Genomic DNA, 17,442 nt, shown 5'->3' with positions numbered 1-17,442 from the left:
CCGGCGGGAACCAGAAAAAAACGAAAGTTCTGATTTTTTCGGACTTCTTCTTGGATATTTCAGAACAAAATAGTAACAAGAAAAGAGAAAGATATCTAATACCTAGTTCTAAATAGAAGTCTGTTGAGGTCTCACTTGGTTTCCTGAAATCCTTTTTCGTTGGAGATCGAGGGAAAATTCACTTCTTGCAGCATCTAAAAAGGATTCATGGATCGACCATCTCATCTTTTTGATGGCTTTCTCATCCTTTTTCGTTAGAGATCGAGGAAAAAATCACTTCTTTCAGCATCTAAAAGGTCTCATGGATCGCCCATCTCATCTTCTTGATGCCTTTCTCACCTATGGCTCTCTCTCTCTCTCTGGGTAATATTGCAACTTCTCAATCTTAGAACTTATATGTTTATATATCATAAAATTCGTTTGACTCAAAGATCAGAATCTTCTCCTTAGCTTTTCTTTCTTTCTTCTTTTTTTTTTTTTGCCTGAATGGAAGGGAGGGTAAAACTCACCCAGATTTCACGAAGTATACGAAATCGGTGTCTTTTACTTAGCCTCTAAGGGCTCGTTTGGTTCGCAGGAAAAAGAGGAGGGAAAGTGTGGTCAACGGGAAAGTAATGAAATGCCTCTTGTTTGGTTGGAGTTTTCAAAGGAGAGAGATGGGAAAGTTGTATTCCCATGGGAATATGATTCCCACATTTCATGAGAAAGTCTTTCCCATGAGAAACATGGAAAAGTTACTTTCCCATGAGGTAGGAATCACTCCTTTTTTATTTTTTTCCCAAAAAGATCCTTCAGCATTAAAGAAGCATTAAAGAGGCATTAAATACCTAATTTTTATTAAGGGCATAATAGGAATTATACATAACTTTCCTAGGAAAGTGGATGGTCAACCAAACATAAGCACTTTGGAAATTTGTCACTTTCCCATGGTTAACCAAACATGCCAAAAGTATTTTCCTAGGTATCCTCTTCCTAGGAATCTGATTCCCAGGAATCATATTCCTAGGAGGGAAAATACTTCCCGCGAACCAAACGAGCCCTAAGTTCGAGAAGGCAGCGATCATTCTCTTTTCCTCCTTTTTTTCGTTTATATAGCTTATATATTTGTATCAAACTTTTATTTCATTATATCTTCTCTTCAGAAACATGCTGTCTTTTTCCTTCTTATTGGATTACTTTCTTGGATTTCTTTTCTGTTTTTCATTTTAGATTCATCACCAGTATTATTCCCAGGGCTGGCCCGACCCTTAGGCGAAATAGGCGGTCGCCTAAGGCCTCGGGCCTAAAGAAGGCCCACCGGCTACAGGAGCCCCTAGTGACCCATAGGGGACCATAATCCCCTCCATCAAACCCTAGTCTCCTCGTAACCCCTTCGATTTCCCCTTTTTCGATCTCGATCCGGTGATCTCTTCTGCAGAAAGGGCTTCTTCTCTGTGATCTCGAGCCTCCCCTCGATCCCTCTGCGGCTCCGCCTTCCGCCTCCAGGTGAGGTGAGCTTCCGCCTTCCGCCTTCCGCCTTCCGCCTTCCGCCTTCCAGTTTTTTTTTTTATGACTTTCGATTGACTTCCTAAGCCAACCACCTCCAAGGGGCAAGGCCGCAAGGGCCCGTGAGATTGTGAGAAGATCGTGTGATGTTCTTTTGTTAAATCTGATTTGGTTTAGATGGCTTGAGTTTGCCGGATTTATTCATTTGGGACTTATTTGGGTTGAGTGATGTTGATATGGTTTTACATACTGAAGAATGATTTATGTTTGTTTTTCTCTTCAACCGAATGATTTTTTTCAGATATTGAGACCTTTATGTTTAGGATTTTTCGCTGATAAGGCAATGCATTGATCTCAGGGGTTTGGTTTTCACTGTGTTCTTTCTTTTCGTTGAGGCTCTCAGTTTTAGGATTAAATCTTCTCTCGGTTGAGAGATTAAAATCTATAACCATATACAAAATATCTACCAATCAATAGATTTTGTGCACGCTTAATTCTAAATAGTCTCAGTAGCTTGTGAACCCCATAATTCATCTAGGTGCATCTCAAGCTAAATTCTAGATTGATATCCATTCTTCACTCTTGACAAACCACAGAGCATTATTCCATCAAACAAAAAAAAAAAAGAAAAAACAAACAAATGGCAGTTCCATATACTGTTGGTTAAAACAATTAGTTAAACCTTTTGTAAAATCTATCAAGACATGGTTCTCATGGGATACATCAACAGCAAATTAATTCTCCTCTTTCTAGCACACAATCAGTAATTTTATTTTTAAATAAAATTTTAAAATATTTTACACTTATTAAATTTTTTTTATTATTTTTTTTAAAAGAAGGTCTTCCTTACTGAGTTCGTCTTAGCCCTCCAAATACATTGGGCCGCCCCTGATTATTCCTAGAAGATTTATCTCATTTCCCTTGATCCTATACAAGTATATGCGAAGATTTCGTTTTGTTTTTATAAAACAGTTCAAATTTCGTGTTGCTGTGTTTTGGCAGAAAGAAACATGTCGAACGACTTGTCCATGAACTCCTCGCCGCGCCGAGTGCACCACGCACCGTGTGCACTTTGCCGTTACTTGGAGCAAATACGCCGCCGGGACTTCCCGCTCGCCGATCACTTCCCGGCCAACCAGCCGAGATGCTTCCTTTACGTGAGCAGAGTTTACGGCGCGCGTAACGTTGCGAGGATGCTCCAGGAGTTGCCCCGAAGCCAGCGGACGGCAGCCGTGAAATCCTTGATCTATGATGCAGCCGTTCGCATCCACTACCCCGTTCGTGGTGCCGCCGGGGTCGTCTCGGGCCTCCGGAGGCAGCTCATGAATCTGAGGGCGGAGAACGCGTCGCTGGGAAATCAGCTCGCTCAGCTTCAGCAGCCTGCTGCGGCTGCCGCAGCAGCAAGCGAAGCACCTCGGCAAGGGAAAGGAAGCGGGCCACCTGGAGGCGATCACCCCGGGGAACCAAGTTCTCCTTAGGACAACAAGCCTCCTCGCGTTGCACTCTCAGAGTCTTCTTGAAGGTATAAGTTTATGGAGGTTTTATTTTCTTCTCTTTTTTTCTTTTTTGATACAGTATTTTCTTCTACTTTGACTTCTCTATGCATACATAAATACATAAATAAATACATGCATACATTCACGCACACATTCGTACATACACATATTGATTTATGACTGATAATATTTCTTGAAAAATGGTAGATGATTGATGATGTGATGAATACACAAAATATATAGAAGATTCGTCATTGCAGGAGTTTTATTTATTTATTTTGAAGAATGAACATTGCTTTTAAAGTTATATTTGCATTTGATGACAAGTAGAAGAGTGGATCTTCTGCAATTACAAATTTTAAGCATCAAGGAGGAGAGATGCATGCTGGTCAAGCGATTTATGAAAACATGTGTCAGTAAAGCTCAGGATTTCTGCAAACATGCATGACCTAGCGGTATTCATTTGATATTGAATTTCGAATAGATTTCGAATGATATAGTCAGTGAAGAGGCAATTTCGATCAACTTGTGCGAACTCTTGATCAGGATTAGTAGTTATTTACATTAACCTCACTTAGATGTCTGGATGGGTACTCCATGTCAAAACTCAGAAAATTTGGACCTTGGTTGTGATTAAAATATTTAAATTAATCTTATTTGGATGCCTAGATGGATACTTCCTAGCAAAACTTTAACAAAATAAAATTGGCCTGGGCTGATGTAGAAAGTGGTTGGCAGTTATATGCTCTCCAGATGGGCATGCTATGGAAATGGATTTTTTGAAACTATTAAAATAGTCTCCATGTTTTAATTTCTTAGACTGAGAGATCTTTATTAGTATATAATGACACATAGAAAATACTCTGATAAAAATGGTACATGTCATGCAATACTCATCATTATATTTATCGCAAAAATTGTTTGACTATAAGCATTCAAATGACTTCCCTTAGACTGAAATGATTAACATTTTCAAAAGATCCTTTTTATTTTTATTTTTATTTTTTTTGAGAAAAGGAACAAGCAAAAGTTACACCTGCAAGAATTTGCAAAAGATGAAAGTAGAGTAAATATTTTTCATAGTGTTTTTAGGCGGTAAGTCATTTTTTTCAATATTATTAACATTCTAATTGCTCTGCAGTATTTTGAGTTGGAAATACATCACTTCTAGATGTCTCTCTCTTCTTCTTTTTTTGAGATGAATGCTGCTTAGTATGTCATATTTACTTGTTACGGAATTGCAGGTTTAAAAATAAGATGTGAAAGGAGATGGGGATAAAAAGAGAAATATGCATCCTCAGGTGTTATTTTACATTGTTGACCTGTTCCAGCAAAAGTTGAGGGCTTTTTACTCCTTTGTAATTAAACAATGAAGTTGCATGTTGTGGGTGTTGTTATACTTTTTCTACCATTTATCTGGTTATCGGACTATGTTGTGTTTAAGCAATGCAATATGATTATGTGATGTTAACTTGTCATGTTGGTAAAGTCTCATTGGGGTGTTACGAATGACATCGGTTCATGCCCCTTCCTCCCCTAGTATATTGAGCCATTCTATATCTTAATTACTAAATGGGTCCACTGTTTGTAGGTTTTTCATATCTGATAATGTTAACATACTTAATTTCCCAAATGGATAAAAAAAGAAAGGTGTTGATTAGGGGAGGGTTAATAGCATGAAATGAACTCGTCACCAATTGCTTCACATGGAACCCTAATCTCATGTTGAAGGATTGGCCAACTTCGAAGAAAGATCCAGTATGATGATGGAGTGAAAATAGTACTCTTGATTATATGGTCATGTATCCTGCCATACAAGCTCCTCATGAGGAGAAATTATATCCTACACTAGGTATACCATGTCAGCGATGCACCATAGGAACAATCCGAGACGAGGCGAGGACAACGACAATCTGAGATGAGACACACGATGGGTAGGGCCTACAAAAATGAGAACCCTAATTGGCATGGTGCACCGCTGATGTGGTGCACCTGGTGTAGGATATAATTTCTTCCTAATGAGGCCCTTATTCAAGGTGAAATTTAGCTCGCACTTACTTTAATTTTATTTACGATTGTATGTTGTTTATGTTTTGTGGGTTATGAAACAATAGTAGGGTGCTCCTATGGTTGCACCTGACTTGCATCACATACTACCTACTTTTGCAGGCTAAGCTAGCACATTATATTATAGCACCAATAAGTAGGTGTATGTTGCTTCAAAGTTTTTGTTCCCAAAAAGTAGGTGCATGCTGCTTGATGTGCACCTACTTGGGAATCATCACCGTTTTTTTCCCAAAAAGATTTTATCTCCTTTTCCTCAATCCTTTCCTCTACATGTTGAGATTTATGTGTCAAAAAAACATAGTTCAAATTTCGTATTATTTTTCATGTTTTGCCTGGAGCAAACATGTCAGGCATCATAACTAAATCATCCATGCACTCCTCCCCTACATTGTTGATGTACCATGCAATATATGCACTGTTCCACCACCTATAGCTTAGCTGATATACACCCAACATCAGTTCAGCATCTATGATCTGATCAAATGGGGTCAAAATTTTCATTGGAGTGGAGATTAGCTGTGTGGATTCTTCAAATTGTGATTTGCTATAGCATTGTTTGCAAAGTAATATATGTATTTGATGATAAGCAAAAGAATGATTCCTCTACAATTACAAATATAAATGAGGAACCATATATTTCACTGGAGCTCAGTATTTATGGAAACATATAAGTCATAATAGTATGCAATCGACTAATGAAAAGGCATTTCATATCAACTTTTACAGACACTTGTATAGTATGATTAGTTACTTAAATTTTGCTTGAACTTGGATGTCTAGATGGATTTCATAGCAAAACTACTTGAAGGTGACTTGATTAAGGGCAGATGATAGTTGGCAATTATATGCTCAATTAATGGATGATCAGCATGTGTGGGATCAATTTCCAACCTTCTAAAATAGTCCCCTTGTTACAAGTACTTAGATTGTAGGTTTTTCATTTTTTGTGTGTTTGGGGAGGGGGAGAGGAGGGGGAGGGATCTAGTTTGTTAGTTTTTTTATTAGTATATGTTTTATCAAAAAAAAAATTTCTTTATACATGACATTGTCAAACATTCCGATAGAAATGACATATGCCATGTACTACTCATTATGTCAAAATTATCAAAAAAAGTATCTATTTAGATAACTAAATCTAAAAAGGCCTTGAGATTTCCATCTTTGGCTATGATATTCTATTTCAATAGAGATTATAGTCTTAAGAGTTTGAAAGGATGACTAAAACTTTTAATACCTTCAAATACCTTAGCACTGAATTATTGAATACCACATCATTCAAACAAAATGTGATGATTTTTAAACACTTTTGATGACTCTGAGCATTTGTTTCCATAAAATAAGCTTTCGAGGTGCCTCTATTAGACCGTAAGAGATTGATATTTTTAAAACTTTTTTGTTTGAGTAATGGGGAAACCAATGATTCCACCTGCCACATTTTTCAAAAGATGAAAGTAGGCTAAGTTTTTATTATAGAGCTGCCAGAAGATAAGTTATATTTTAGTTATTTAACATTCTAGCTAATTGGATTACATTGTTTCGGGTTGAAAAATATATATGTTACTTCTAAATGCTACTTAGAATGTTTCTATGGTATATCCAAGACCAATAAAAATGATCTTGGTTAGTTTAGTTGTAGTAACAATGAACCTTACTTAAAAAAATGATAGCCAAAAGGTATTATTTATATTTATTTAAGTATTTAATATCTTTTTAATGGATAACAAATATATATAGGACTAAATACATACTTGTACAGGTCCTCACTTGCACAACTAATGTAGGGCTAAGCTCATGTTTGCAAGGATCTGCATACTAGTACATAAATATGATTTGTTACTTGGTTAGTATCTAATTAAGGATCAGCCAATTTGAAAGAAAACCAAGAATCATGAGCATGCTACTTGTACTAGTGATATAAAAACAATAGTTAGAGTTTGTCAAACTGAATGACTATGAAACCACTAATGCTAGTTTGTAGAAGAGGCATACATGTTGAACATAATATTTACTTGGTTACCGCAACCCCCTCCCCCCCAACAAAACCAAGAAGGCAAAAATGAAAAACTTTTGACATGTTTGTTTGACTCTTATTGTTAATTGCACTTAATGGTCAAATTGTCATCATTGAATTACATGTGATTAATAAATTAAGCTATGGATACTCAAACCCATGCCTTTAGGCTACCATAATCAAACTTAGTGCTAACAAGTTACGCAAGTTTTATTCTAGCTAGAAGGTACATAGTTTCGAACATATTATTAGATGACTAAACATCCTTTTGATGCTGACATGCAAGCTAATTGTTCATTGCCTGTTATGGAGTAGAATTTTCGTCATTGCAATCGTGACATAGTCAAAAATTTAATTCATTTAGATTCATCATTAACATCTACATCTATTATAACTAAACTTAGGGGGTATTTAGAATCCACAACTGCATGAAAACGAACCCTGTTGCAAGAGGTTGCTTTTTTTGCTATTTGGACGCATGTAAATGATGTGGGGTCCATATGTTCGAAGCAAAGCAACCTCACTTGCTACAAGTGATACTATAGCGAAAACGACCATTGAACAAAATGCAGCAAGTGGAAGATGCATTTATGTTTGCACCCACCGTTTCAGTTGGTGTTTTACTCTCTGTTTCCATCACCTCTTGTGAAAACCCTCTTTCCCTCTTCTCTCTCATGCCATCGCTCTAGCTTCCCCTGATTGCAGTCCCCATCCTTGGAGCTTCGCCGACCATCCTCGACTATTTGAGGTTTGCTCCCTTATACACTCATCCTCTCACTCATCCCTCTTCTCCTCTATATGTATCTTCTTGTCTTTCTCCACTTATCCTTTCACTCAACCCCCCCCCCCCCCCCCCCGCCGCCTTCTTTGATCGAGCCTCTCTCTCCTCATCATCCTCTATCATGCCAGTCGACATCTCAAATAGGCGATCGTTTAATTTATGGCTAAAATCATAATCCTCGCTTTAATTTCTATCTAAACCCTAACCGCGCCCCCATCCCTCTTCAGCAATCTCTACGATTTGGAGCTCATCTAAGGCCATTGACCCATCTCTTATATGATCGACTCCAATCTAACCCTGATCCTATTCCCTAATTTTTACCTAAGACTTACTTTGATTTCTATCATTCTACGATATATCTGTCTTTGATTTCTTCCTGTCTCTATAGATTTGAGCATCCATTAGTGTCAACATGCATGATCTGCAATGGATTAAATTTGTACCAATTTCTATGGTGCCTATATGTTTGATCTATTCCAAATTAGGCCATTGAATGGTGTCTATAATGTCTGCATGATTGAACCTGAAAGGATAGTGATGTGCACCACTCCCTACATGCCAGATCATTGCAAGATCATAGTAATGTACTAGGTGCAATAGAAGTATGGTCATTATGTTTGTTCTATGATGATGGTCCAATGACTTAGGTTGGCATTACTAATATATAGGTATTTATATTACTAATTATATTATCGATAATGTAAATTACTATATATATAGTAATGGGTATTCACATTATTAAATATATGGTCTTAAGTATGCAATCTTTGCAGCTATTTACATGTGAATATTAATATGTATATTAGAATATTATTGCCCTGATTATTGGTTGGATGCATCAGCAATTCATTATTGAATTAATATGTAAAAATTAGAATCTCCTTGGTACGCCTAATGCTTCATTGATTCTTTTTGTGGGGACAATATTCAGCATATTTATTTCTTAGAATTACATGATCATGCCTAGACAGATTTGACCATGTAGATATAAGCTATGTTCATTCATATGTGCAATCTAGTTTTTTGCTTATCAATTATGCTCACTATGTATCCTAGATAATTATTGTAACATTATTATTCTGGCTTTGAGATATATCTATTATTTTGGTTCTGACTATAAATGGTTGGAACTAATTATAAATAAATAAATAAATATGTGAACATGTTGTATTGAAATGATGGCAAATGCAAAATATTCTTTTGAATCTAAAATATTTGTGTAGACTATATTAATTATATGTTGAGCATAATAATTTGCTAGATTGAATTGTTATAGCTTTTGGTAGTTTTAAGTTGCATTGTAGGTCGGAGAATATCCAAACAACTTCATTGGTATGTAATAGGATATTCTCAATTATATGAACAAACAAACAGGTGAAATGCAATTGCAGCTTCCAGTTATAGGTGAACAAATATTAGAAAGCAAGTTAATGTAATTATAGTCCTTGCATACCAAACATTGGATCTGTGATTCCAAATCTAGTAGTTGCACCCCCATATAACCACAAGGGAAAGTTGTAAGTCATATCTAGACAAACCCTAAGTATAAACAAGCCATACTAAAAGTATCACATTTTTCAGAGGAACATATTTTTCGAACATATTATTAACTTGATTATTGCTCACTATTTCCTGCTAACATGGACTCTAATTTTTCATTGCACCTAATGTAGCAGAATTGTCATTGTTAAAATCATTAATGTAATGAACAAATCAATCCTTCCCAACTCATCAGCCTTGTGTTCAAGCTACCTTGAACTTAATGAACCAGATCACCGCATTCATCTAGAGGTATGTAAGTTGAACTTATGAACTTATTGCAGGCGCAAACCTTGAATAATGATTACACCATAGAGAGTGAAATCGTTGACATTACAACGCAATCACAAATTCATCCAAACTTGTCACCCATATCTTCTAATAGCAAAATTATTACTAGTTATATGTATGTATATTTGTTTGTTTGTGTTTATATCTATATATGTATGTCTTTATATCTATCTATCTTTCTATCTATCTACATACATATATAGTATAAATACACACATCGGTTATTACACTCGGAGAGCAACACTTTTGTTGTTAATATCATGGCACAAACAACAATTAAAGCCATGCAAATTTTTAGGCACCTATGTTGTCTAGCAGCCACAGTTGATCCTCTTCTCTCCTAACACTTTATTACTAAATTATTTTCTATCTCCTATAACACCCATATTACATATTTTGGCCCTCTTTTTTTCATATTTTTCTATCATTTTTTTTAAGAAAAATCTTTGCCATCCATCCACATTTTTATCTAGAAAATTGAAAGCCTACAAAGACGACAGCCAATATCACCACCAAACCAGACCACCTCGCCCTCAGCAAAAGAACCGACAAAACATCATATCAGTCCTTTTTTTAATTGTCAGCATATTTTTTTGATATTTAATCATTTTTTGTTGCGATATGCCTCGATGCCGTTGCATTGAATGTATGGGATACCTTAAACAGGAAATAATTATCATCTCATTAAAGATATATTGTAGTTATTTTGCTCCGTATCCACTATGAGCTGGCATTCATTTAATTTTGACACACAAAAAATTTTGGTAAGAAAGAAATGTTGCTGGTTTGAATGTCCTGGAAGACTCCGATCATAAATAATACTTCATCAAAAGAAGGAAAATTAGGGTAAAATCCCCAACTATAAATATCCTCTCAATCCCATCCCTTTCCTCTGTCCCCATTGCTTTGTCTCCCACCCGCCGGTGAAGAGAAGGAAAAACCAGTGGTCACGAGCCAAAGAAGGCCGAGAAAGGTAATACATATGGGATGACCGTCTGCAGGTATCATCAGTTGTTATTTTTTTTCTTTTTCTTTTTTTTTATAGAGTGATAAGGTATCAGTTGTTATATGTTGGATTTGAGTTCTCTTTTTTTTACTCGGGGAGGGGATTAGATATGTTGACTTCTTATTGAATTTTTGTGAGCTACACTAATAAAAAAGACAACAAATCTAATTCTGCCCACGTTCTTGATAGAAATCTATAGAGTTCTAATTAAATGTCCTGAAATCCTTTATGTTAGAGGAGGGAAAGTTCAGCTCTCTCAGCATCTGAAAATAATTCAGCGACCAATCATCTAAATGATGGATTTCTCACTGAACCAAAAAAAAGAAAAGAAAAACAGTTATAGATTACAGCAAAGAAGGAATAAGATGGCTCTCTCTCTCTCTCTCTATTCCTCTCTGCGCGCGCGCGCCTGTGCCTGTGTGTTTGTATCCGGCCAGGATTTCTTTTTTAGATATGAAAAACTACATGTCATAAATTCCGCTTGAGTCGAAGTCAGAATCTGATTCTACAACAAATCATTACAGTGATGATTCTCCTTTTCGTTTTTTCTTTTTTTTTTTAATACAGCTTATATATTTATGCTAGATTTTTATTTTATCAATTTTCTTTTATGCACAGATCTCTCCTCTTCAGACACATGTCTATTAGATTAATTTCTTGGATTTCTTTAATTTCCGTTATTCACGTTAAAATCATCACCAGATTTTCTCCATCTATACGTGGACATTTCCTGTCTTAAAAAAGCAGTTCAGTTCAGATTTCATATCCATTTTATATGCCTCGCCAGGAGCAAATATGTCGAACATCACCACTGAATCCTCCATGGACTCCTCCTCCCCTCCGCCCCCGGTGCGCCATGCGCCATGCGCCGTGTGCGCTCACCTGCGGCAGAGGTGCCGCCGGGACTGCCCCTTTGCGCTGCACTTCCCAGGCGACAGGCCGACATGCCTTGATTTTTTATGTCTGGCTTACGGAGCCCAGCATGCGGCGAGAATGCTTGGGCTGTTGGACCGAGGGCAGTGGACGTCGGCAGCACATTCACTGGTATACGCTGCAATCCTTCGCCTTCGAAACCGTGAGCGTGAAGCCCTCGATGCCATGTTTAGACTCCAGAATGAAGTGGTCGATCTACAAGTCAGCAATTCGATTCTGAGAAATCAGATTGCTGCTCGACAGCGGCCCCGACAACGTCCGCTCAGCATCTATGATCTGATCCAATGGCCAACTAATGGCGGGCTGGCCGGCGTGAATGAACCCCCTGGCGGCCAGACCGGGAGGAGGCCACCTGCCTCTGGCCCTGGGGAAGGAATCGTGCCACCTGGTGGTCAGCATGGGGCACCAAGCTCTTCTGGGGACAACAACCGGTATTTTTCAGGACTTGTTTCTTCTTCTTTTTCTTCTTTTGCTTGGATATATAAATGAATGATGATATTTCCTTAGCACTAGCGATTCACTAAAGAAATGAGGAGCCACATGCCTAGGCTAGCTACAAAGAACGCAATGTTTGCATTTGATGACAGTAGAACAGTGAAACTTAATTATATGAATACAAATTATAAATATTAAGAGAGAGCAAGCTGCATGCTATTTAGCGAACGAGAGTTATATGGAGACATATTCTACTGAAAACAACAGTACTTGTGATAACATTTATGGCATAATGGTATGCAACTGAATGATGCCGGCCACATCTTGGACAGATTTTGAAAGACCAAGTCTAATTGAAGAAGCGATTTGTATAAACTTTGTTTTTACACTAGAATAGGATGATTAATATATTATTAAATTTTAGCTCGAACTTGGATAGCTAGGTGCACTTCATAGCAAAAAATGGTTAAGGGTGGAAAGAAGGTGGTTGGTGGTTGTATGCTCTACAGTTGGGCATGCTATGCAATCAGTTTTTCTGACCTTCTAAAATTATTCCCCATGTTATACAACAGTATTTTGATTGTGACTTATAAATTACTATATACATGTCCCTATCAAACACTCCGACAGAAATGGTACATCATGCAATACTCATCATGACATAGACTATGTCACATAGTTATCGCAAAGAAGTACCTATCAAGACAATTTAATCTGAAAAAGCCTTATGATTTCCCTTGTTGGCTATGATGTTCTATTTAAACAGAAATTATTGTCCTCGTATATTTTTTTTAAAAGAAGATTAATATTTTTATTGGCTTCAAATATCTTAGTACCCAATTACTGAATACCACATTATTTAAAAGGAGAATGCCTTGAATTTTCAGTACTTATGATGACTCTTTGTTTCTTAAAATAAGCTTTTGGGAGGGTTCTCTAAGACTGAAGTGATTGATATTCTTCAAAAGATTTTTTTTTTTTTTTTTTGAGTAAATCAAGGATTCACCTATGACATTTTTCAAAAACGGAAGGAGAGAATAGTTCTCATAGGTTTTTCAGAAGATAAGTTACATTACATTTTAAATATGTTTTTAGCTAATTGCATTGCATTGTTCTGGGTTGGAAACTGTTACTTCTAAATGTTGCTTTATATGTTTCTTCGAGAGGAATATGCAGCTAAACATGTTAATGTGTAATTTCAGGTTTGAGGAATAATATGGACATGGTGACAGAAAAAGACATGAGTTTTGCTTAAAAGTATTGCCAGTTCCAGAATAAATTGAGGGTCTTTCACCCTCATGTGCTTGTTACAGTGACATTGCTTGTTTGAAATCCTTTTTCATGGCATGTGCATGAACTATTGAACTCTGTTTTGTTTAATAATGCAGTGTGATTTAAGACTAAAAGTTATCTCGGTACAACATTAGAACTATTTTTCTTTCTTGGTTGTTACAGTCATTGCATATTAAGAAATAATAATTTAGTGGCAATGCTAGCTCCAATCAACTTTTCATTATTATCCAATACTAGCTCATGTAATTAATCGTTAAACAGAAGCAATCCTATTGGTTTACACTAACCAGTGTAGTTCAGAATAATGGCTATTATGTTATCGTGGCTGTTGTAATGGTTTTAGAGACTGTCATTATTTTATATACAACAAGAAAATTTTATTGTAGAGAGTGGTGGCAAGTATTTAACTACCGATGTGTACCAGTTGGTATGTCACTTCTAATTTGTTGTGTTGGCATCAAGAAGACTAAAAGTCGATCCATACCATAGTGGCGAGGTATCATTGTGGCTACTGGTAGTGATACTTCAACTCAATAGAAAAAACATATAAAGAGATATTATAGAATTATGCCATGGAGAGATATGATAGCATTATTCATGGGGAAACAAAGATGAATCTTTTGGGCTTTTTCTTTTTCTCGTTATCTACAGTTATTTCAGTTCCTAACTCAGTAATTCTTTAAAGTGGAAGAAAATGATGATGGTCAAAGAGAATGAAGATGGTGTTGTTGCAAGAAATGTTTAGGGTTTTCCCTAGAGTGGACTTTGCCTCATTCTCATTTGCTTGATCTAGACTATTATTGTTGCAAGTTCTTGATAGAATTTTGGACCTTGGTTTAATTTGAACGTGTTGGAAAAACCGGTTCGGTCCACCCATGAAGGTTCAACCTAACCAGTTAACCAAAAGACATGATCTTCCGTGTCCAAAAGAGATGTTTTTCCATAGACATCTCTCCAACTCTTAAACTGCCAATTGACAGTTATACATTGAAGCTATATATATGTGCAAGACTTCATTTCGTAAAAGAGTGTGATTAAGAGATTCTCTGTAAGTGTCTTAGGTATTTAGGTTGTGGAAAACAATAGATTTTCATTAGTAAAATTCACTCCTCGACCAGTGAATCAAACCAAAGGAAAAACTATAAATAATCCAAAATTCTTGCTGATGTTAGTGTGTTTATCTTTCAGTATGGATAGTATTGTGCTTTCTTTTGTTTGGTATTTAGAGTTTGGTTTATTTTGCTGGTGGCCTACATCCTTCATAGGGTTGTATGACCCTTTATTTGTTGTCTTCTTTTTTCTCTACTTTTCTTGGATCACCTTCTGGTCTATTTTTGTGATTATTTAGTTCTCAATAAAATACTGGTGTATTTTTCACCTTTTCCTTCAAAAAAAATATATATATATATATCGTCACTGGAAGACAACAATGACTAGTTTATTACATGGAATAGTTGATTGCATTATAACTTTGTCAATGACATTCTTGCTCCCTATAATATAATGAATTATTAGACTCTCTCCCACATAAATAGTACATGTTTTCAATAACTTCAATTTACATATATAGACAAATGTGCCACTTGTGATATGGCTAGTTCCACATATTTCATCTGAAGGTTAGGAACTCTACTCATACGTTTCATGTTACAGGTTCAAAGTAGTAGGCACGCTGGTGATCCTTGGTTTATATCAAATCAAAGAAACCTAGGCAAGATTGGGATTTAAGCAAAAAATAAGGAAAATTTATTTATGAGTAATTAAACCAAGACCATCATGGTTGGTTTAATTGGTTCCTATGTAAAACTGACATGTAGAAATCAAGAAGAGCCACACCACTTTGTGATTTTCAACATAACTTAGACATGAGCTTCCTTCTATTTTTGCGAATATTTTTCTCGTTTTCTTTTAAGATTACGAGAGAATTTGTTGGTTTGATTTAGTCCTATATGATTGCAATTAGTTGGCATTTAAGTGCAAGCCAAGAATTTACGTGCAAACCCAGAATGCAATTTGTCAGGAATAAAATAAATGCAAGAATGCATGAAATTTTTATGTCCATAAGACAATAATTTTATAGGGCCTACCAGAGGATTGCCAATTAATGATTCTAGAATATTATTTCTTAGCTTGTGTAAGATAGTTACAAGTATATTTTGTTTCTCCTCCTCCTCCTCCTCCTCCTCTTCATCTTCTCTCTCTTTCTCTCAATCTCTCTCTCTCCTTTCTCTCTCTCACTTACTCAAACATGCATGTGTGCATGTACACATCCATACAAATCTTGAATGGTATAAAAAGATACTGAAAAAAGTCCCATCAGGATATTTGAAGCTCCTAATGATAGCTGCTTTGTTTCAAGGAGTTGCCTTTCATGCCATGGATAAGAAAACTCTATAATCTCTTTACAAAGTCTAGATCATTGCATGTTATAATGAATAATTAGATCTTTACATGTGTATTCAGTAGATATCAGCATTGACAAACCAACGTCAAAAAAATATTGCACTATAATATTATGTACCAACTTGGGCTGCAAGAACAGGATATCATGTGATTCACATAGAATAAGCTGTGGAGATTATTTGACAATCTTTGAAACACGGTAACTCAATTCAAATCAGGTGCAAGCATAAGGGCTGTTACTTGTGCCATTACATCCGCTTCATAACCCATGGAGCATGCACTGTGGGCAATTGCAAATGAAAAATAAGTGTCAACTAATATAAACTGCACCTTGAATAGGGTTTTTTCTTGGGGAGCTTAAGGCAAGGGACATGAAAAGCTAGTCAATAGCAGTTCCATTACTCAATCACTATAGGGGACCATTCCTTGGAGTTGGCCAATCTTTTATCATAAATTAGGGTTGCATATGTCAAGCAGCTGGTGACAAGTCCATGCCACCCCATCAACCCTACTTTAATTGCTTGATATATATATCCTTTCTACTCTTTCTTTTATCTATCTGACGAATTTTTTTCTTACTTCTTATTCATAAATGTATTAATGTTATTTGAGAAACATTGGACCTATTTTGTAGTTTAGAGATAGATAGAGAGGCGAGTGGTGGCAAAACCGAAGATGCATGAGATCAAGGGTGGTGGCGGCAAGTATATGTTAGAACGATGCTATAACCCTCCGATGATGCTTATAAGCGTCGTCTTAGGTCTCAGGCTTCCGATGACGCTTCTAAGCGTCGTTTTAGAGTAGTGTTGGGCATGAAAGTTAGCGTAGGATTCCGATGATGCTTTTAAGCGTCGTCTGCTCTTTTTCCTCTTTTCAGTTCTTAGCCTCCAATGATGCTAATAAGTGTCGTACTTTCCACAACACTAGTTAGCGTCGTTGTATTTTCATGCTTGCTGATGTTACTTGGAAGCGCCAGCAAATTTTGGTGTTGAAGCCAAAATTACGGACACCTCTACCTAGCATTAGCATGTATATGTCGGCATTTTCTACTTTTTCGGTAGTAGACATTGCCATGTTTCCAGCCCCATGATGAAGCACTAATATTGTCTCATTTCTATCGTATGACGGTTTGTCGATATTGTCATATTTCTAGATCATATCGAGGTATTGATAATATGTGACTAATTCAAAGCTTAAAATCAATTCAAGCACTTTGATTCCTATCTTAGACAAAACATGTTAAATTTTCAAGTGTGACAATGTTTAATTCATAAATTCTAAATAAATTCCAAGTTAAGAGTTCTTATTTTACCATAATAATTTTAAAATTAGAGCCATTCATTGGGAAAATGATCGATCACTTTCTTTAAAGTGAACATATCCATATATAAATAAACATTTATAAAATACAAGAGAGCATGTAGGAGAGGTACTTATCTTAATTATGTTGTGTGCAACCCAAGTCAGTAATATATAATTATAATGAATTGAAGTAGCATCAACATCTAGTAAAAATTGCTTACTTCATGAAAAGAACGTCCGCCTATCAACATCCTCGACTTCGTCTGAGATAATTTCTCCATTTACCTTATATGGCTTAATTAATTGTTGTAAACATCATCATGCATCTCTAACCCCGAATCTTGTCTCCAAAGACCAGCACTAATTCTAGGGTTTCTCTAATCTACTATAAATCCAAACT

General features: G+C 36.2%; 2 long non-coding RNA genes across 2 annotated transcripts; both read left to right on the top strand.

The window, feature by feature from the left end:
• Window positions 1–1,322: 1,322 nt before the first annotated feature.
• On the top strand, window positions 1,323–4,575 carry LOC103700355 (uncharacterized). Its single transcript, XR_005514973.3, has 3 exons — window positions 1,323–1,490; window positions 2,488–3,007; window positions 4,226–4,575. It is a non-coding gene; the product is annotated as an uncharacterized LOC103700355 (long non-coding RNA).
• Window positions 4,576–7,638: 3,063 nt separating this feature from the next.
• Window positions 7,639–13,534, top strand: LOC120113147 (uncharacterized). Its single transcript, XR_015977279.2, has 3 exons — window positions 7,639–7,807; window positions 11,464–12,040; window positions 13,247–13,534. It is a non-coding gene; the product is annotated as an uncharacterized LOC120113147 (long non-coding RNA).
• The last annotated feature ends 3,908 nt before the right edge of the window (window positions 13,535–17,442 follow it).

This window comes from Phoenix dactylifera, chromosome 4 (genome assembly GCF_051530095.1).
Source record: "Phoenix dactylifera cultivar Ajwa chromosome 4, Ajwa_hap1_PhDact_Kaust_v1.1, whole genome shotgun sequence".
Taxonomy (NCBI): domain Eukaryota; kingdom Viridiplantae; phylum Streptophyta; class Magnoliopsida; order Arecales; family Arecaceae; genus Phoenix; species Phoenix dactylifera.
The sequence above is the reverse complement of the archived record's forward strand: the minus strand, read 5'-3'. Positions and strand labels throughout refer to the sequence as shown.